The following is a 22,292-nucleotide window of genomic DNA, read 5'->3' as shown; positions in this document are numbered from 1 at the left end:
CCTGGTATACATCATTCTTAGCACCTTCTTCCTCTGAATGAGAAGATTACTTTTATTAATCACAAAATGAAAGATAATATGGGCCAGGTAAAAATGTAGACATTGAAAAATATGCCATTAAATTTTTTTAAATGAGGGGCTGGTTGGTTCAGTCGGCTGAGCGTCCGACCCTTGATTTTGGCTCAGGTCATAATCTCATGATTCGTGAGAACGAGCTCCACATTGGGCTCTGTGCTGAGAGTGTGGAGCTGGCTTGGGATTCTCTCTGCCTCTCTCTGCCCCTCCCCAACTTGTGCATGCTCTTTCTCTCTCTCTCTCAAATAAACTTAAAAAAATTTTAAATGAAATGTTAAAATGATTAGGGTACAGAAAAGGAAAAAATGTAATACAGTAATACTTTTCCTTATAAATTTTTTTATAAAGGAAAAAGATATAGAAATGCTTCAAAAAAAGGTTTTCAAGGTTTTAAGAATGATCTGCACACAGAATGACAGAATTTAAGTTACTCAACTTGTGTTTAGGCATCTTTACAGTCATGGTGCTATCATTGTATATTTTGAGTCTACTGTTTATAGGTAGGGTTTATATAGTACCATAGGAGTTGGAGACATGAATTAACTTCCCCACAGAAGATCATGTTTATTAAAAGATAAGTAATAGGGGTACCTCGGTGGCTCAGTTGGTTAAGCAACCAACTCTTGATTTCGGCTCAGGTCATGATCTCGCGGTTCATGAGTTCCAGCCCCGTGTTGGGCTCTGTGCTGACTGCTCAGAACCTGAGCCTGCTTCATATTCTGTGTATCCTTCTCTCTCTGCCCCTCCCCAGCTCTCACTCTGACTTTCTCTCTCTGTCTCAAAATAAATAAACATCAAAAAAAAAAAAAAAAGACAAGTAATAAAATGTACTTACTTTTGAGGCTTACATATGTGGGTTATTACACGTTAATAGAAACCACAGCATTTATTTCGAATTTACATTAGTGGTTCTCTGTCTTGGTGATTTTGTCTCTTGGGACATTTGGCCATGACCGGAGGCACTCTGGGTTATTACAACTGTGGGTAGGAGACTACTAACTGAAATCAGGTGGGTAGACACCAGGGATGCAGCTAAACATGGGAAGATGAACAGGACAGCCGTTTGGCTCCAAATGACAACAGACCGGGAAACCCTGACTTGGAGTAACAGTAGTTTTTAGAGAGCATTTTTTCACTGGCACCGTTTAAGATTAATGGTACCCGGTGATGATAAAAGCAGACTGTTTGACGACTGTAGACAATGCACCACCTTATTACTGCCTGCACCCAGGGCTATCGAGTACATTTCCATTAGATTTTCCTTCTGAAGGACTGCCACCTCAAGTGAGGGTTAAATCAGACTTCCAATTTTAAAGTAACTTTAGGGCACCTGGGTGGCTCAGTGGGTTAAGCATCTGACTTCTGCTCAGGTCATGATCTCAAGGTTCGGGAGTTCAAGCCATGCTTCGGGTGAACCCCCTTTCTCTCTACCCTCGCTCACTTGTGCCCTCTCTAAATACATACGTACATACATACATAAAGTACTTTTAAATCACTTCAATGATGGTTCAATGAACCAAGCTTAGCAACAGGTGATTTATGGGGCTATTCTCTCTCTGCTATTTATCTCATTAAATTTTTTTAAATATAATTTTAAAATGTTAAGAAACAGTTACACTGAAATATAATTCACATACCAAAGATTGACCATTTTAAAGTGTGCGATGTGGTGGCTTTTAGTATATTCATGTGATTGTATAACCACCACTATGTGATTTCAGAATATTTTCAACATTCCCAAAAGAAGCCTCATGCCTACCAGCATCCATACCCTCTTCAGCCCTTTCCAGAGCCCCTGACAACCACTCACGTACTTTCTGTCCAGGAACTGCCTATTCTGAACATTTTGTACAAGCAGAATCAGAGTACGTGGCTTTTTCTGACTAGATCCTTTGCTTAGTGTATTTCCACGGCTCACCCGTGTTGTACCACGATTCAGTGCTTCTTTCCTTTTGTGGCCAGATAATACTCCACTGCATGCATGGGCCATTTGGTGTATCCATTCATCAGTGGATATTTGGGATGCTTACATTCTTTTTTGGCCGTCAAGACTGCTGCCGTGAACATTTGTGACATTTTGCTGGGAAAAGAGGTTTTCAGCCGTCTTGGGTATATACCGAGGAGCAGAAATACTGGGTCGTATGGTGATTCTATTTACTCTAAGGAATTGAAACTCTTGCATCATATATATTCTATCGTATGAACACGCCTTTTGGTTATCCATCGATCAGCTGATAGATATTAGAGTTGTTTCCAACTGTTGTTATGAGTAATGCAGTTTGAACATTTATGTGCAAGTTTCTGTGGAGACATATATTTTTATTCCCCTAAGAGTGGAATTGGTGGGCTATGTGGTGCTCTGTTAACTCTTTTGAGGGACCATTAATCTGTTTTCAAAAGTGACTGCACTATTTTAGAATCCCACCAGTAATATATTAGTTCCAATTTCTCCACATCCTTGTTATTGTGTCTTTGATTTCAGCCATCCTGAGGATGTGAAGTGGTATCTCATTGCAATTTTAATTTGCATTTCCATAATGACCGAGATTGAGCATCTTGCCATGTGCTTATTGGCTATTTGCATATCTTTAGGGATGCCTGTTCAGATCTTAAGCCCATTTGAAAAAAATGGGTCTTCTTATTATTGAGTTGTGAGAGTTCATTATATATTCCGGATACTTGTTCTTTATGTGATAGGTAATTCACAAACACTTTCTCGCATTCTGTATCGTCTTTTCAATTTTTGGATGGTGTCCTTTGAAGCACAAGTTTTTAAAACTTTGAGAAGTCCAATTTATCTACCATGCATGTGCATGTATAGACTGTGTTTTTGGTGTCATATCTAAGAAACTATTACCAAATCCAAGTTCACAAACATTTACTCCTATTGCTTTCTACTAAGAGTTTTATAGTTTTAGCTATTACATAGGTTTTCCGTCCAGTTTAATTTTTGTACATGGTATGAGATGGGAGCCCCACTTTATTTTTTTTACACGTGGGTATCCAGTTGCCCCGACGCCATTTGTTGAGAAAGCTATTCTTCCTCCATTGAAATGTCTTGGTACTCTCTTTGGAAACCAATTAAATTTATAGCGGTTGATTTCTCGTGTTGAATCTGTGTATCAGTTGGAAAAGTATCACCATCTCCGTAAGTCTTGTGATTCACAAACATGGGATGTTTAATTTCTTTCAACATTTCAAAAAATGTTTTACAATTTTCGGTGTACACGTCTTGAATTTCTTTGGCTAAATTTATTCCTACTATATTTTTAAATGGATGCTATTTAAATGAAATTTTCTCAGGGCACTTGGGTGGCTCAGTCAGTTAAGCATTCGACTTTGGCTCAGGTCACGATCTCACAGCTTGTGAGGTCGAGCCCCGCGTCAGGCTCTGTGCTCACAGCTCAGAGCCTGGAGCCTGTTTCAGATTCTGTGTCTCCCTCTCTCTCTCTGCCCCTCCCCCGCTTGGTGCTTGGTCTGTGTCTCTGTCTCTCTCAAAAATAAGCATTAACAAATTAAAAAAAAAAAAATGAAAATTTCTCAGTTTCATGTTTTCAAATGTTTATTGCCAGTACACAGAAATATAATAAAAATGTTTTCATGTAAAGAGTTAATACTACTGAGTTTCATGAAATAGGAAAACAATGTATGTCTTTAATCACTTAATACAGATTTTTTGCTTCTTTTGAATCTGTACTATCCACTGTGTTGAAGACATCCATACCGTAACTTCTTTTCAAAGGCTGGATGCTCAGCTTATTTGGCGCTGTTGGATATTTTCAACCTTCTTGAAACAGGAACGTCAAGTAGTTCCCTGGAGCCTTAAATACGGACAGGAAAAGACAGGCATTTAACATAACCAACTCTCTTTCATCAGTTTCCAGTACCTCGGGGGTACAAAGGCACGAAAGGGAGAAGGAAAGGAGACAAAAAACCTACAATATGAATGTAAATAACAAGCAAGGTATAAAATTAAGAAATATTTTGAAGTCATTCTTTTATTGTTAAATATAACTAGATGTTTGTATGAAAATGCACGAAAACACTTCATCAGTTTTAAGAACTGATGGGGTTGTAGTTTTCAAAAGGTGTGAGCAGCCACTGTTAGCATTATTCTGCGACTGTACAAAATGTTCAAAGTGCAGTAAATTTTACATGCAGTTTTCATTCTAACCTGTAGAGTAGTGTGGGGAAGCTAAAACAGGTATTGTGAACACGGGGGAAATCGAAATCATAAGTATTAAGTGATCTTCTAAATCCAAATAAGATCTCAGGCTTTCCAATTTCTAAATGCAAACAAGCTTATGCTTCAGTTGTATAGAAACAATGTGCGCAATTCAAAAAAAAAATGAAGGAACATTTAAGAATGACAAGTTCAAATCAATCCCTTGATAAGGGTACAAAGATTCAGAAAGTGTTGTGAATAGATTAGGATGTTTCTGATGAATTCATTGTCAGAGAGGGTGGTACCAGTGGATTTAAAGCAGAAGGAAGATTTAGTAGGATCAAAGGGATCTTTACAGATTTACTCTTCTGTTTCCCAAGGCTAAGTTTGCGTTAGAATTCCCTCTAGAGCTTAGTGAAAAAAGTAAGTCCTGGGCCTTGTCACTGTATAGTGTATTTGACACTTAGAGTGGATAATTTATTTTTAACACTCTACTCTTCTATGCAATAAAATTAGTTTCAGTAACAATAATAATGGCCAGAAGAGACAGTGACAGTTTTTATTGAAATTTCATATGAATCCTATACCTGAAACTAATATTACACTGTATGTTAACTAGTTGGGATTTAAATATAAACTTGGGTAGAAAAAGAGATTTCATATGATCAAGGCAGTCAAACATTAAAAGTTAAAAAAAAATAGAGGACGCCTGGTTGGCCCAGTCGGTTGAGCATCTGACTCTTGATTTCAGCACAAATCATGATCCTGGGATGGAGACCCGTGTTGGGCTCTGCACTGAGAGTGCGGAGCCAGCTTGGGATTCTCTCTCTCTCCCACAATAAATAAAAAGGGAAATTTAAGCAAAATGAATTTATTTTTTCCATAGAATTCATCTTTTCACCAATGAAAGCACTGGCAACAGGTGTTTCCTGAAAATCCATCATGGAGTCAAGTCATGGTGCTAAGTCTCCTATGCTGGCTTTGTAATTCTTAGAGCAGGCTTTGGATTGCTTTTTGGTATGCTGTCCACCACGTCTGATGCATTACGTCTCCCATCCCCTCTCCACAAACTTTTGACACCTTGTGTTCAAAAGAATGTTCCATCATTGTTTTTAGGATTTTTTTTTTCTAAGCTAGTGTTTTTGATATCTTGCGTAAACAGGTAATGAAGGGCAGTTGGGTAACAATGATGTGGTTTTGGAGCGGTGGTATGGGTCCAGAGCTGACAGCCAAGAATGAATTCTTGATACGTCTTTGGTGCAAAAATGTGATTTTATTAAAGCACGGGGACAGGACCTATGGGCAAAAAGAGCTACACTGGGTTTGTCACAGGTGACTGGTTATAGACCTTCAGGTTGGGAAAGGGTTAGGGATAGCATAAGTCTCTAAGGAATTTTGGAAGAAAGGTTTCCAGGACCTTGAGGGTGGGTATTGTTTAGGAAAAGGTCACTTATTACTGTCCAGTAAAACCTCAGTCATGGGACCCTTCAGATGTCTATCATCAGTGGGCCATAAGCTTGGAGTATGATTGCCAACATAGAGCTCATGGGGGTAGAGATAAAGAAGTTTCCAAAGGAATTTTTTATGTTAAAGTAGACTTATAGGATCCTGGGGGATGGGATAATGTTAAGCTAAGATTGCCTTTTGCCCTTAGCAAAGTCATGACTGAGGCAGCTGAGTCCCCAGAGAAAGGTGACTCTGCCTGTTTCAAGGACTTGTCAATGGGCTGTAGGCAGTAAGGAAACTTTTCATTTGCCTTGGTTTCCCGTATCAAGAAGCTTGCAGGACCCTATTCATTGTTAAATGCATCCGGATTTCAGAGATGTGAACATACCAAAAAGAGTGCACCTTGAAAAACAGTACAGTAGTTCTGTATTTTAACTTATTTTCCTTTGTCATTAAATATTTCCCTACAATATAAAGCCTGCAATGCATTTCATTGTATGGATGTACCATGCTTTAGTCTGTGGTTCTGGGAAGAAAGTGATTTGGTCACTCTGGGAACATCACAACACATCCAGAGACATTTTTGGTTGGCATAACTAGGGGTGCCACTGGCATCTAGTGGGTAGAAGTTAAGAATGTTGTTAAATATCCTAAAATGTAGAAGACAGCCCTCTTATAACAAAAAATTACCTGGCCCAAAATGTGAATAGTGCTGAGATTCTGTGGCCTACTGCTAGACTTAAAATTTTAATTTTTCCCCCCTCTAGGAATGCAGGAAATTAAGGGACAGCATAATGTGGTGCTTAAGGCTACAGCCTGTCAAATTGGCTGGGCTCCTATACTGGCCGATACAGTTTCTAGCTGCAGGACATTACCTAGAAGGAATTGGTTACTTAACCCCTCATTTCCCCATCTGTAAAAATGGAGAAAATGAATAGAAACTGGATAAAGCTATTAAGACAAATAGGTCTGCACCTAAAGCCCACATTTGTCATCTAAGATACACTCACTAGTGTTGCACCAGCTTCAGTTAGGTTATTTATTTTTTTTAAATAAACATAATCACAAACTTTACTATCCAGGGGTGTAGTCTGCATAGGAAGCACTGATGGAAAAATCAGGGGCAAAATATCTCAAGGTTTGCGGCCTGTTGCCAAATCTAAGATCTTCCAAGCCATTGAAGGGTGGTAAAATCAATTTAGTGGGTCAAGATTAGCATTGCAACAAAAATAGAATAGAAAATATTGGAGTGAGTCGCAAGTATTTTTTTCACAAAACATGGTTTCAGTGACAGAGGCCTGTATGTATGCACCAAGTCACAATGTTAAAATGTATTTAAGTTTATTTTGAGAAAGACAGAGAGAGAGAGAGAGAGAGAGAGAGAGAGAGAGAATCCCAAGCAAGTTCTGCACTGTCAGCACAGAGCCTACCACAGGGCTCGAACTCAAGAACCCGTGAGATCATGACCTGAGCAGAAATCAAGAGTTGGATGCCCAACCAACTGAGCCATCCAGGCACCCGTATAATGTTTTAATTTTTTAAATTTGATTTTATTTCTTATTTTTTAAAATTTACATCCAAATTAGTTAGCAGATAGTGCCACAATGATTTCAGGAGTAGATTCCTTAATGCCCCTTCCCCATTTAGCTCATCCCCCCTCCCACAACCCCTCCAGTAACCCTCAGTTTATTCTCCATATTTATGAGTCTCTTCTGTTTTGTCCCCCTCCCTGTTTCTGTATTATTCTTGTTTTCCTTCCCTTGTGTTCATCTGTTCTGTCTCCTAAAGTCCTCATATGAGTGAAGTCATATGATTTTTGTCTTTCTCTAATTTCACTTAGCATGATACCCTCTGGTTCCATCCACGTAGTTGCAAATGGCAAGATTTCATTCTTTTTGATTACCGAGTAAGACTACATTGTATATATAAACCACATCTTCTTTATCCATTCATCCATTGGTGGACATTTGGGCTCTTTCCATACTTTGGCTATTGTTGATAGTGCAGCTATAAACATGGGGGGTGCATGTGTCCCTTCGAAACAGCACACCTGTATCCCATGGATAAATGCCTAGCAGTGCAATTGCTGGGTCATAGGGTAGTTCTGTTTTTAGTTTTTTGAGGAACCTTCATACTGTTTTCCAGAGTGGCTGCACCAGCTTGCATTCCCATCTTTAAACATTTTTTTAATGTTTATTTATTTTTGAGAGAGACACAGAGTGTGAGCAGAGGTGGGGTAGAGAGAGAGGGAGACCCAGAATCTGAAGCAGGCTCCAGGCTCTGAGCTGTCAGCCCAGAGCCCGACACGGGGCTCGAACTCACGAACTGCGAGATCATGACCTGAGCCGAAGTTGGACTTTGAATGGACGGGGCCACCCAGCCGCCCCTAAAACGTAATTTTTAATGTGAGTCACAATAAAGAAGTTTGAAAGGCACCACCTGAAGTCCAACTACCACTTGATATTTGTCTATCTGTCTCTGTATCTGTAGAACTGATAAGCTTCTGCTTTAGGACATTTCAGCTGTGTATTTGGACACTTGGTTGAAAAACTCTTCAAAATAATGAAAGACAAGAACTTAACGTGAAAAATGACTACAAATAGTTTGTGCCAATCCATTGGTTTAAATCTGTTGGGGGGCGCCTGGGTGGTTCAGTCGGTAAGGGGCCGACTTTGGCTCAGGTCACGATCTTGCGGTCCGTGAGTTCGAGCCCCGCGTCGGGCTCTGTGCTGACAGCTCAGAGCCTGGAGCCTGTTTCGGATTCTGTGTCTCCCTCTCTCTGACTCTCCCCCGTTCATGCTCCGTCTCTCTCTCAAAAAAAAAAAATAAATAAACGTTAAAAAAAAAATTTAAATCTGTTGGGCAATGAAGCAGGCTGGAAGTGTTGTATGTGTTGCAGCGTTAGACACAGTGTTGTTCACCGGCCCATTACACTCATCACTAGCTTTGAAGACACACACTCATAAGTTAACTAGCATCATTATCATTAATAATATGTGAGTACCAACAAACCAGCTGAGTAGGGCAGCTTTAACATCTGTAAACAGTACTGAGAATATTAACTTGACAATCATAGTGCCAGAGCCTCTAAGTAGTGTATGACTGCATTTTATACATCATTAGCTATGATCTTAAAAATGAAAGCCAAAACTTTTTTAAAAGGAGCTAACCTTTAAAAATGGTTAACTCTAACCCATTCTTTGAAAAAGCCAAATTACGTTAATTGCAGTTGCTGGCTATTTGAACATAATCTAAGAGAAAATGAGGGCAATTATGCTAGGTTGAGAAATTCGTAATGCATGCAGAATAAAATCCCCAATCAGGCAGAGCTAACAAAATTCAGCTGTAAACTGCAATCTCCCCAATATCCTGATGTATTCTGGGTAAGGAAATAGTGTCATTTAAACTTGTGACCAGTGATGTTTGAATGGTCCCCTGCACAGGCTTTTGAGATATTTGAGGGCAGCAACTTTCCACAGTAACTTCTTAGTCAACCTTCAATACAAGTATTTTATTAATTGCTAATTATGTGCCAATCTCTCTAGAAAGTTCTAGCAGCTTAAAAATTAATAATTCATAGTTCCTAAACCTTAGGGTTTCATAGACTTAGAGGGGAGACAAGAATTTATAGTTGTGTGGTATGGAGCAGAGGCAGCAGAGTGGATCACTGTACTGCCCAGAAGTTAGACGCCGGCTCCTGTCCAAGCTGTTTGAAAAAATGAGTGAGAAATGAACAAGGAGGGAGGAACATTTCCTGGATGAGGAAACTCACATGTGTAAAGGGGAAAAGTGCCAGGAGGTAAGCTGGAGAGATGGATTGCTACAAAATGAAGAGGCTCTGATGCTATGTTAAAAAGCTTAAATTGTATCTAATTTGCAAAACAAAACCAGTGAGGCCCCTAGGAAAGACACCTGACCAACATGGTCCTGGATGGAGTAAATAACAGAGACTGGTTGAGGGGTGAGTCTAAGTATAAATTGAAGGCCCGAAAAAAGGCGTAGGGCACCATCAACAAATGTTTGTGTGTATACCACATATTGGGGAAATAGTTCCCTCTATTAAAAAAGAACTTACATTTCAGCATGTTAGACAGATAGTGAAAGAATAATCTAGAGGAACTGCAGACATGTTAGGGAAGGATTCCCTGAGAAAGTGACCCTGAAATGGGGACCTGAAGGAAAAACAGGATTTTAAAGATTCGAACTGATTTGAAGTACTTAATGGTGTTTCTCTATAGACTCTGTGTAACCCCTACATACTCCTAAAGACAACCACTCTCTTTTGCCCTCACTATAAATCTATTAAAAGCCCCAGATGTTTATTAAATTAAGAAATAATCATGTAATGAGGACAAGATTAAGCCTCTCACCTCTTTTCCCACTGGGAATATTTGCATCATTTACATCGTTTTATAATTACTTGATAATCTGGAAGAGGACCAAATGAAAGGACAGAGATTTAAGAGCGAAGAGGGAGACACTGCAAAAGGGAAGCAAATTAAAGAGTGAATAAAAAGAAGCGAGTGCTTGAGAAAGCTCAAAGAAAGTATCAGCACTGTCCATTTAACGCAATAATTTGGAGGCCCCTATTAATCTGCATTTCGGGGAGAAAAGTGCAGCAGGTGGAAATGAGGCTATAGAGTGTGGACTTCTTATCAGTCAAGCAGCTTGGTAGAAAAGTAATGCTGCATGAGGAAGTTTTGTTGTCTTAATTTACTAAGGAAGGGAGAATACAGAGTTTTCAACATTGTCCTCGGAGGAAAGAAGATGTAACCTGTTGAAACTTACTACTATGGGGGGCGCCTGGGTGGCTCAGTCGGTTAAGCGTCTGACTTCGGCTCAGGTCATGATCTCACAGTCCGTGAGTTCGAGCCCCGCGTCGGGCTCTGTGCTGACAGCTCAGAGCCTGGAGCCTGTTTCAGATTCTGTGTCTCCCTCTCTCTGACCCTCCCCCGTTCATGCTCTGTCTCTCTCTGTCTCAAAAAAAAATAAACGTTAAAAAAAAAAAAATTAAAAAAAAAAAAAAAAGAAACTTACTACTATGGACATAAGCATCAGTAATTTGTAAGAGTATTTACTCCAGATGCCTCCATATACATAACAAGGCTAATGTTATGTATCACTAAGAAACACCACTGAACGCATATGAACTTTTAACCTTTATATTCTGGAGCGGATGTAAAACCTTTAAGGTATAAACCAATCACTTCTGGTCCTTTCTTCCAAACTATGACTAGGAGAAGATGAGGACTGAATTGTTTGTTTTCCAAAGAAAGAAGTCAGACAAATAACATTGAAAAACATTTTATTATTTAAGAGATTATCACCGGCATAGTTCAGTGATGTTTTCACATTCCGGGCTGTAGTGTGTGGTATTTGGGAGTGACGGGTGTCAGTGACAGCTAAGAGAAGTTCAAGCACCGGTATATTCTTTAGAGGCCCAATGTGTTTTGCTTAACCAATTTTTGGCCAAATCTTCCTCACTACCTAGTTTCTGTGTGCCCGTTCCTATGCGGTGACTGATAAAATCAGCGTCTTTCTTCGGTCCTGCCAGTTCGTACCTCCTCCCGAGGCATATGAACAATTTAACCTCTCAATTTTCACTTCTCAGCTCTATCTTGCTGGGGGTATAAAAAAAATCCAGCTTAAAAAAAAAAATAAAAACGAAACAAATAAAATAATTTGCCAGACAAGATTCTCTCGGGAATATACAGGAATGTAAACTAAAACACAAAGTGGTTAAAAAAAAAAAAAAAAGTAAGAAAACAAAGAAAAGCTCTTCTCAAATAAAACTTTCAGATACCGGGTAAGTGTGATGGAAACTAAAAATCCCTCATGCTTGCCAGTCGTCCAGTCCAATGTTTTGTTTTGTTTTGTTTTAAACCAGTTTCCACCGTGATAAACGAAGGGTTGCAAACTTTGCTTCCTAACAGTATTTGCTCCGTTTCGGTGCTCCTGAAAACGGTGGTAACGCTCATTTCTACGTAAATCCAACTCAAGGGCGCTCCGACAGCGACAGCACCTCTCGGCTTTCACTTGTACCAGACATGCCTCGACAGAACAGGAATTTAAACAGTGTTGCATAATCATTCTACGAGTAACTCCTGCTCACCACATTTTAATACCCAAAGCCTTGTAGTTTCGAGCCCTTGCTTGTGGCCGATCATCCGCACACACTCAGGATCCCCCGGAAATCGTGTCCCCTCGGGAACTCACGCTAACCCACCTGAGAACCAACTCCGTTTACAAAACTAAAAACTGCTTACACCTTCACTCCAATCGACCAAGCCTTAACTCCTTCTGGTCTCTTGGACATTTTCTTGGGCTTACCTGGTCCGAGAAAAATCGTGCCGCCCCACACTCGAAGTTACTCGAGCCACTTATCAGCTGTTTCAAGTCCCGGCGGTGGGGGTGTGGTGGTGGCAATGTAGCCTGGCCGGGCCACAGCCAGGTACGTCATCCTCTTACAGATCTTGCCCGGTATGCGGCCGGGCGACGAGGGCACACAACCTCCGTGGGCCCCGCTCCTCCGCGACAGGTGGAAAGAGATAAGCTGTTTGACCTGGGGCTGATCCAAAATTCGGCGGGGTCCGCCTCAGGCCAACTCGCGGTGGCGAGAAAGGTCAAAATCACCTTGGGGCAGTCCGCGGCCGGACCGCGGCTCGCACCGCCAAAGGGCGCCCCAGCTGTGTCCCCGGGTCAGAAGAGGACAGCAAAGTCGCAGGCCGGCCGGCCGACCGCGACTGAGGGCGGAGCCGCCCCCCCTTTTCCCGGCGGCCTGCCGACTTCCGGACCTGCGCGCGCCTCTCTGCACCGCCCCGGCCGCCCGGCGCGCCCCACCCCCCGCCCACCGTTTCCCGGCGTGCTCCGCGGAGGAAGGGACGGAGTCGACAATAACAAACCCAACCGCGGCGGTGTCCGCGGCCCTGCAGAGCCCTCGGCGCTGCCTTGGGGGTCTCCGTATCGCCCCGGCCCCTCGGCTCTGACCGGCCGCGGCCCCCTGCCCCCCGGCCCCTGACCCAGAGCCGAGGGGCCTGACAGCGTCCCCTCTCCGCCCCGACCCCTCCCTCCCGCCGGGAGCTCGGGGCCGCGACCGGCACCTGGGACGCCGGCGGTTGTGTCGGTTGGCGGTGCCCGATGGGCGGTTGGTAGCCGCCGCCGCGGACGAGGCGGCGGCGGAAGATGGTGCCAGGGGCTGCCGGCTCTGCTGCTGCCGCCGGTGGAGGAGGAGGTGCTGCCAGGTAAGTGCTGTCGCCGCCCGGGTCCCCTTCCCCCATCTGGCACCGCGGCCGCGCGGCGAGCCCGGACACAGTGGGCCGGGGACGCCGGGGTCCCCGCCGGGTCGAGCGCCGCCCGCGCGCAGGTGTGTGCGCCCGCGGGCCCGGCGCATCCGGCCGCGGCAGGTGTTGCCCTGCGGCTGCTTCCCTAGCGCGACAGCCCCGGTGGAGACACGCGGTCTGAGTCGAAGCCCCGCTGGGCTGCGGGAGGTGTGGGGCCGACTCTCCCGGTGCGGGCCTGCGTGCGGCTTCCTCGGCCGGGGCCGCCGGGGTCCCTCCCTGTGAACGCGTCCCCGGCCGGCCGCGGGCCGAGTTTTCGGGAGTGGCGGAGGGCGAGGGACGCCGACCCTACCGGGAAGCATCCTGGCTTGTGGTCACGGCTGGACTTAGCCTTAAGGCTGTCTGTGACTTGAGAACCCGGGGAGAGGAATTGGGCCGAGGCCGAACGCAGCACACAGCGGGAGGAACGCAGAGATACCTTTGTCCCGACCCCGGAGTGCGAGATCGGTATAAAGTTACTCTTAGGAATGACTCAGCCTCCGCCCGCCCCACTGATAGATTTGGGATGGGGTGTGTTTGCGGATTTCACAACTTCCTTAGTCGAAGCTGGAGAACAACAGGAGAAATGGCAGCTTCTGGGGGGGAATGAATAGTTTCTTCCACCGCCTGGTGGATGTACTATGTTTATTGTTTATGGTTTCGTAATCTAGTCTTTTCCATCAGGAACTCTTTAAAGTGCGGTCATACCACGAAGTGCCGTGTGCCTGGATGTCAAGGAAGACTAATGTGCTCACTGTTGATAGAGTCTTGTTACTACAAGTCATTAAGCTAGATAACAATGTTTGCCTCGAGTTCACTGTATGTAGAGCGATGATTTGGGCCCTATGAAAATGTGCCTGTTATTTTATTGTATAGTTTCTAGGTTTTTGGGTGCTGATGCTGCTTGTTGATCTGTCCGATGGGTCAGAAGGTAAGCAACTTAGGAGGAGACGATTTTTAATTTACATCGACAAATCCGCTTAATGAAGAGTCACAGAATTATATTTCGATATTTGATACGACTTGGGTCTTTACCATTCCGAGGTGATGTTACTATGGGAAGCAAAAGTACCTTGAAGATTTTATTTGGGGGTTTTTTGCTTTAGTAAACAGACAATTGTTAGGGGTGGGAAGATGTTTTTTGCTTTTTCTGTATTTAGTGTTGTAGCAGAGTGTGGCCTTAATGAACACATTTTCTCAGTAACATTCCTGTCTTTTTTTTTTAATTTTAGTGTTTACATTGTGTTTAAAATCTAGAGTTTTATGAAAGAGATGCTTTATGTTGGTGTTTATGTTGATAAATGTCTGTTGATGGACATTAGATATGGACTCAGGCCACTTTTGGCGCATAATTTTCTTTAGTCTATTTTGAATGTTTCATGATAGTCAAATTTAGGATTAATCATTGGCCTAGTTCTGATGGTGTTGGATGACAGGGAAGGCAGTGAAGCAGTACTCTTGTCTCAGAAAATTTTTCTGGCCCTTGCTAACACATACAAATTCAGAATGCATGACACATTGACTTTTAGCAAGTCAGATTCATCAGGTCCTAAAGGGCAGAGGACACAAGACCTTTGTTTTTGAAAAGCCACACTTCTGGACCTAAATTTTTGTCATGTAAGATTAAGAGGGGCTTTTCTTTGGCTTCTGATTTTGAGACTGTCTTTAAATTTTCATGCCTTCAGCAAATGTTTGAGCACCTGCTATATGCTGCCCTTTGCGGATGTGTGTAACTTATAAGTGTTTTTTTAAAAGGGATATCTAGCAAAATGTTCTTATTTGGATAGTACTATTCTCTAACCCCAATTAAGCCTTTTCTTTTGTAGTACAGATAATAGTGGCTCAAGAAACTGAAGTGAAATCTAGCAGTGCCTTTCTACACACATTCATTCATGCAGTTATTTACTTACTACAGGTAGACCATTGGACCAGTAATTACAAGGAATATAGGAATGTGTAAGAAATTGTTCTTGCCTTATAATAGAAAATTGGAGTCATGTATAAAACTGATTGCAATATTGTAGCATTATTGGAAATTTGAAGGAAAAGTACTGAAGGAGATTTGGGTTTTTATGGAGTGTAGCGATATTTTTAGAATCATGATCTGACATGGATAAGTCACTTCCCTTTTCTTTAAAAAGATGTCCTATCCACCTCAACAAATTTTGGCTTGGGATTGATCATGTGCCTACTGTGTGCCAGGCACACTGGTGTAAAAGTACTGGGGATTTGGCAGTGAACAAACCAAACCAAATCCTGTACTCATTCAAGAAAAATATGGAGTAAGAGACGCATGCTGGCTGGGAAGGAAAACAAACAGGAGGAGAGGAGTGTCAGGATTGAGGGGTTGAAACTTTGGATAAAGTGGCCAAGGAAGTCCTCACTGATTGTTAACTTTGAAATAAAGACCCAGGAGAAGCAAGGAAGCTAGCTGTGTGACTATCTGATCTGAGGCAAGAGCATTCTTGGCAGAAGGAATAGTAAATGCAAAGGCTGTGAGTGAGATATTTGGCATACAGAGAAAAAGTGAAAAGGTTACTGAGGGTGGACTGATAGGAATGAGGGGAGGGTGACTCATGACTAGGAGAATGATGGTAGAGAGGACTCTGTAGATACTCAGGTTTTTTGGGTAACAGTAAGGAAGCTGTAAAGTGCCGTAATCTTGAATGTGCAAAGGCACGGAGGTTTGTTCCAGTAAACTCAGCAAGGCTAGAAGGCAACTTGTACCTAAATTCACGTATGTTTTCAGGAAATGTTAAACCCCTGCAACACAGTTTTAGCTCCTGTAACGTGAACAATGAATTAGAAGAACTTTATATGTAAGCTTTGTGTATAAGATTATAGGAAATGGTGAACTTTGAGAAATGTTAAAGAAGACAAATTGCAAATGCAGCCTGCTTTAAGATGCTGGAATAGGTATGATGCTAGAGAAACAGATTGTAGGGTGCTGCATTAAAGATGTACTTTTGTTGATAAAAGCGTGTGAATTTTAATTATCACTTTTCTGGTTTGCTTATTATTGTGGCCCTAATAAACCTAATTTGCCTGTAAGTGGACCTCTGTTGGCTGTCTCCTGAGAGGATGGCATTTCTTTCCATCCCTCAATAAAGATGAGGTCCTTTTAAATTACTTTTTCCAAGTAGAGTACTTGAGTACTTTCATGCACCCTTTCTTTCATTGGTCAGTTTCTTCTTCCACAGCTGTTTAGTGAGTACCCTCAGGATTATGGAGGACACCCCACGCTCCCAATCACCCCCCATGACTTTGCCCTCTTTTGAATTCTCGTATTTTATTAGCTTGTAATCGTGTTAAAGGATGAAAATAATTATGACTCATTTCCATTTTGTTGTTGTTACTGGTTCGGGACTAAACACATCATTTTTTCCTTCATACTCTACACGTAATAATTGATCAGTAACTATCCAGACTATCTGTTGAAATGTTACTCGAATCAGTACCGTACCGCTAATATATCTATTGTTTTTTTAGGTGCTATTTTGCAAATTCCAGATATGCACATCCTTTTCTTGAGATTGCTGTGTTTTTACATAGGCTTCCTAGAACAAAGCTAATTCAGAATTTACTGTATATAATTTTGATTGCATTTTCAAACTAAGTATTCTAAAACGAAGCATAGAATTATAACACTTTTGCTATAGACACAATTCTGCGAATATTAAGAGTTTAGAAAACCTGAATTCACATTTACAGGGAGGGTCCCCACTTGGTACTGCCATCCCTCAAAAATTAGACCAGGTGCAGCCCTGGATGTCATAGCTCAGCTGGTGACACTAATGCAGAAGCAACGGATGTGGCTTCCGTTCTTGGTATGATTTGGAGGCAAGACGGCTATTTTCTAGTAAACTTGACTTAAATTCATTTTAACAGTTTTTTTGAATTTCTGTTAAGCAGAAGCTGTCAAGTGACATAGTATGTATAAGAAAACATGTTTAAACACAGTAATACAAAATGAATTTACTTTTTGTGAATAAGACTAATTCAAAATGACAAAACTAATGATATTTTCTATAGGGACTTTTTTAAGACTAGTAATGTTTTCAAATTCAGATTATCAGTAAAGCATGCGTTTTGCATAATTTTTTATGAGTGGCAGGAGAACAACATGTTGAATACATTTATGTGTATTGAGGGAAAGATTCCCACATATATTATTCAGCTCAAATAAGTTGTATAGCATTACGCGTGGTGTTATCTCATTCTTATGAAACAAAACTGTCCGTGTTTACACACATACATTTTTTTCTCAACACATAGGAGAAAAATCTGAAGGATTATGCCAGACTATTAAAAGTAGTCCTGTTGTCTTCATTCTGTTGGAGCTGTCTGAATTTGAAGTTGCGTATTTACTTGTAGATAAGGCATTCATTTAGGAGGCCTTGAACTTTTATGGAGAAGGTTCTTTTGGGGGGAATGTGAGGAAAATGGCTGACCTACTCTTCTTTTTCTCTTTTTCTTTTCCTCTTGGCAGAGAAAGGGTAGGATCAGATGGAAATAATCTGATTTGGAGGGTTTGAAGTCCAGCTTTCAGTCCCTGGGTAACCCAGACATTCCGTTTGTGGTGAACGTTATTTTCATTGATGCAGCGCCTAGTGGTCCCTCCTTGAGGTCAAATTGCAACCTGCAGAATCACAAATCCGACAAAATTATTTCCGATTCTTGTTCTTTCCCTATGAAACTTCTGGGCCAGTGTGTATAGTTCATCCAAATTTTGTGAATTCTGCTAGACCTGAAAGCAGTTTGTGGGTACTTGTAATCCCAGCACCTGGCACAGTCTTGGCTTATGTTGAGTGTTCAACAAAGGCAGTGTGAATAATGATTGAATGTGTTCAGTTTGGGATGTCAGAAATTGAGGTTTTTTCCCGCCCTTTGTTTTCCCCATAAGGAAGCTAAATCCTAAATTTTGGAAAGTTGACAATAAACTGTAATGACTGACCTAATCATTATCGGTACTCTCTCAAAAGAGGAAATTGTAAATTCATCTCCAATCGATAAATTGGATAGGTGGTGGTTTTCACGGGTATTGGAGATGCTTTTTTTTTTCTTTCTTTCTTCTGGACTTGAAAGTCTAGTTGTAACTCCTATGTATCTGGGAGTGAAGTGAATGGAAGCATTTTTTAAGAAATAGAACTATATCTCGAAGCAAAAAAAAGAAAAATATATCACCCCTTTAACTCTCCTCATTTATAGCTGACCGTATCCCAGAAGGATCCAGGAAGAACAAATGTCCTTTTGTGATATGAGATTTTTTTTCTCCAGTATAATTCTACAACCTTATGTAGGTCTGTAAATTCAGAGGGAAAAGAGTTCTTGTGGACCACCTGTGATTAGGGAATACGTCCCAGAAGTGCTAATAGAACCGTGTTTTGGGACCATACTTGGATGAGTAAAATTCAGATGAGCAGAAATTGGGGGAGTTTTATCTGGCAGGGTTATATAAAGGGAGAGAATAGAAGTTTCTTGTCGAGGAGTAGAGATATTTCTAGAAAGGTAAACTAGGGCTTAATTATGAAGTCTGTGAATACTGGAGTTAGTTATAATCGCCACCGTTTTTGCACTGTAATGGAGTCTGAGATACACTCTGTAGAAGGTATCATTTCAGCCCACGGATGGTAAACTGATCATATGGATTATCTGAGCCTCATTGAGAGAGATGGGATTCACATAGAGGTAAATCTGGCTTCAAAGTCTGACAGTTTAATATTAATCTAGCTTTAAGCCAGAGGGGGCAAATTCACACCCTTAAAGGGGCAGACAGATAATGAAATTCAGTGAAACCATACTGGGGGTACTGTACTGTGGTCACAGGAGAGAGCTGCAAAGAAACAAGCTACAGAGCGAGGTATGCCATTGATCTGTGACCTGCTGTAGGCAGCTTTGAGGTTCTAGGGAAGGTACTTGAAGGTACAGGAGGCATGCAGCCTGATGGCAGTGGTTGTGACTGGTGGGAGCGCTCAGGGAGGCTTGGGGTGGGAAGGCAGTGGGTAGAGTAAGGCAGTGGGAAGAGTTTCTAGGCTCTAAAATAAGGGGTGTGTCCTTGGAAAATGAAGGGTTGGATTCTGAAGGAAAAACGGATAGGATTTAGATAGAAATAACTGAAGTTCTGAGCAGCAGGGGAACGAGGGTTTTTTTTTGACAAAAGAAGTTAGGGAGTAAATAGTTGTGAAGGAAAAGCACTGAATTGAAATGTGGGTATGTCAGGTTTGCAGCAAACAATATGATTGCTAATGGCTGATATTTAGCATCAGCTGAGTGTTAGTCCTGTGCCCTGAGGCAGAGATCTGGGTTAAATGGTAACTGATGATGTTTGTATTGCACTCTTCCGTTTATGTGTAGATTCTTTACATTTTCACAACAACCCTGTGAGATAGGGAGTTTTTTTGTAATCAAACTAATTTAAGTTTGGGGGTGCCTGGCTGGCCCAGTTGGTGGAGCATGTAACTCTTGATCTTCACGTCATGAGTTCGAGCCTCATGTTGGGGGTAGAGCTTACTTAACACTAGAAACTCTAAAAAAACCAGTTTGTTTGATGAGGTTAGTCAGGGTCACACACAGTCGATCGAGGGAATAAGACTTAAAAATAGGCTTCTGAGGGCCACCTGGGTGGCTCAGTCGGTTTAGTGTCCGACTTCGGCTCAGGTTCGTGATCTCGCGGTTTGTGGGTTCAAGCCCCGCATCGGGCTCTGTGCTGTCAGCTCAGAGCCTGGAGCCTGCTTTGGATTCTCTGTCTCCCTCTGTCTCTGTGCTCCTGTCCCACTTATACTGTGTCTCTCTATCTCTCTCAAAAATAAATAATAAAAACATTTAAAAATTTTTAAAAATAGCTTTTCTGGTTCCAAATCTCATGTTCTTTTCACAGTTCTGTTCTCCCTCTTACATGGACATAAAGATAGCAGTTGGAGAACTAAATATGAATGACCACGTAGGGAAGGTTGTGGAGTGGAGAGGCATATCTACACTGGGATGGCAAATTGGGGGCTAGAATGGGGACAGCAGATGGGGGTCATTGACTTGCTCTTTCAGTTGGACCAGCTGTTCTAGTGCAGCATACTCAAGTTTTTTATTTCTTTGTGGTGCATAAAGTGTTGTCTTTTCTTCTTTTTCAAAATGGAAGTATTTTTACGCCTGGTTATAAATGTGATTTTTAAGGACACCAAAGAAAGTGAAAGGCCCGCATCCAGAAATAGCCATTGTAAAAAGATCGATGTTAAGTTGTTCCAGAGGTTTTTTTTTTTTAAGTTTTTATTTTAATTTCAGTTAGCATACAGTGTTACTAGTTTTAGGGGTCCACTGTAGTGATTCAACACTTCATGTATCATCCAGTGTTCATTACCGCAAGTGCACCCCTTAATCCCCATTTGGGCCCCCCCCCCCAACTCTCTCCCCTCTGGTAACCATCAGTTTATTCTCTAAAGTTGAGTCTGTTTCTTGGTTTGCTTCTTTTTTCCCCTTTGCTTATTTGTTTTGTTTCTTAAATTCCACATATGAGTGAAATCATATAGTATTTGTCTTTCTCTGACTTATTTTCTCAGCATTGTACTCTCTAGCTCCATCCATGTCATTGCAAATGGCAGGATTTCATTCTTTTTCATGGCTGAATAATATTCGTGTGTGTGTGTGTGTGTGTGTGTGTGTGTGTACACCACATCGTCTTTATCCATTCATCATTGGACATTTACTTATGCTGTTTCCATAATTTGCCTATTGTAAATAATGCTGCTGTAAACATAGGGATGCTTGTGTCCCTTGTGTTTTTATATTTTGGGGATAAATACCCAGTAGTGCAATTGCTGAATCATAGGATAGTTCTATTTTTAACTTTTTGAGGAACCGCTATGCTGTTTTCCATTGTGGCCACACCAGTTTGCATCCCTACCGACAGTGCAAGAGTGCTCCTTTTTCCCCACATGCTTGTCCACATTTGTTGTTCTTGAGTTTAGCCATTCTGACAGGTGGGAGGTAGTATCTCATTGTAGTCTTGATTTGCATTTCCCTGATGGTAAGTGGTGCTGAGTATCTTTTCACGAGTCTCTTGGCCATCTATATGTCTTTGGAGAAATGTCTGTTCATGTCTTCTGCCCACTTTTTAATTGGTGTTGAGTTTTATAGTTCTTTATGTATTTTAGATATTAACCCTTTATCAGATATGTCATTTGCAAATATCTTCTATTCTGTAGGTTGCCTTTTAGTTCTGTTGGTTGTTACCTTCACCGTGCAGAAGCTTTTTATTTTGATATAGCCCCAATAGTTTATTTTTGGTTTGGTTTTCTTTGCTTCAGGAGACATATCTAGAAAAAAGTTGCTATAGGCCACGCTTTTTGAATGTTTGTGGATACACGTACTCCGTCAGCATTAGTTAATACAATAAAAATAAAATCTGCCTACTGAATCACATGATATGTACTGTAACTAACTTTTCTTACTGAATAATAAATATATCAGTAATCAATATGTATAGAGCTAACGTTTTTAAATATCTAAATGATGTCACATAATATAGCTGCAGCATAATTTATTTGATCAATCATGATTGATAGTTTTCTGAATTTTCATTGTTAAAAATAAAGATTTCATTGGATATATACCTTTGTACACTTGTCTTTTTGCTTTCAATATATTTCCAGCGGTAGAATTGCTGGTTTGTACATCTTAATACATAATTTATATTTTCGTATTGCCAGATTAAATCTTATAAGTTGTACCCATTTTCATTCTTGTCAAAACTGCCAGTGTGCTTGTTATAAGATAACAAGAGTCCACACTCTTCATTTTAGTCCTTAGAAGTAACCTGAAGGGTAAAAACAGGTGGCATTTCAGATAGACTATTTTTCGGTATGTGTGGATAGCCATTTGTCATAGTACTGTTGCTTACACAATGTATGCTTTCCCCCATTTGAAATTATGATGTTTATCTCTGTGTGTGTATATGAAGACGCATTTGAATCTGTTCTGTTCCATATGTTATCTATTAATGGGCCAGGCTCCTGGTTTTAATTACTGTTAGAGTATGTTTGACATGTTTTGATAAATGCTCTTTCCTTCAGGGTCTCTCTCTCCCCCTGCCCCCCCCCCCCATATATATATGTGTATGTATGTAAGTATATATAATAGGCACTTAGTAATTATTTTCTCAATGGACAGAAACTAAAGACGTTGTTTAGGGAAAAGACCACATAATAACTTTAAGAAAATCTTGTGTCAATTACTGAGTTACTAACCTGTTGCTTTTAGTTTAAAATTGCTTTGGGTTAGCTTTTGTCATACAAAGTATG

The 22,292-nt window shown here is 41.2% G+C and overlaps 1 protein-coding gene and 1 long non-coding RNA gene across 7 annotated transcripts in view; one reads left to right on the top strand and one right to left on the bottom strand.

Moving 5' to 3' along the window:
• Positions 1 to 3,619: 3,619 nt before the first annotated feature.
• LOC102952204 lies at positions 3,620 to 12,486 on the bottom strand. The gene is made up of 2 exons (XR_006212970.1): positions 12,017 to 12,486; positions 3,620 to 3,896 (listed from the first exon to the last, which is right to left on the bottom strand). It is a non-coding gene; the product is annotated as an uncharacterized LOC102952204 (long non-coding RNA).
• A 160-nt stretch (positions 12,487 to 12,646) lies between these two features.
• The window catches only part of RB1CC1 (RB1 inducible coiled-coil 1), a 91,570-nt gene continuing 81,924 nt past the window's right edge, over positions 12,647 to 22,292 (top strand). For all 6 annotated transcript variants that reach the window (XR_006212969.1, XM_042973184.1, XM_042973186.1 and 3 more), the window contains exon 1: positions 12,647 to 12,927. The gene's annotated coding sequence lies outside the window, so the exon portion shown is untranslated. The remainder of the gene's footprint in view (positions 12,928 to 22,292) is intronic.

This window comes from Panthera tigris, chromosome F2, assembly GCF_018350195.1.
Source record: "Panthera tigris isolate Pti1 chromosome F2, P.tigris_Pti1_mat1.1, whole genome shotgun sequence".
In the NCBI taxonomy this organism is placed as follows: Eukaryota; Metazoa; Chordata; class Mammalia; order Carnivora; family Felidae; genus Panthera; species Panthera tigris.
This window is presented reverse-complemented; position numbering and strand designations above follow the sequence as displayed.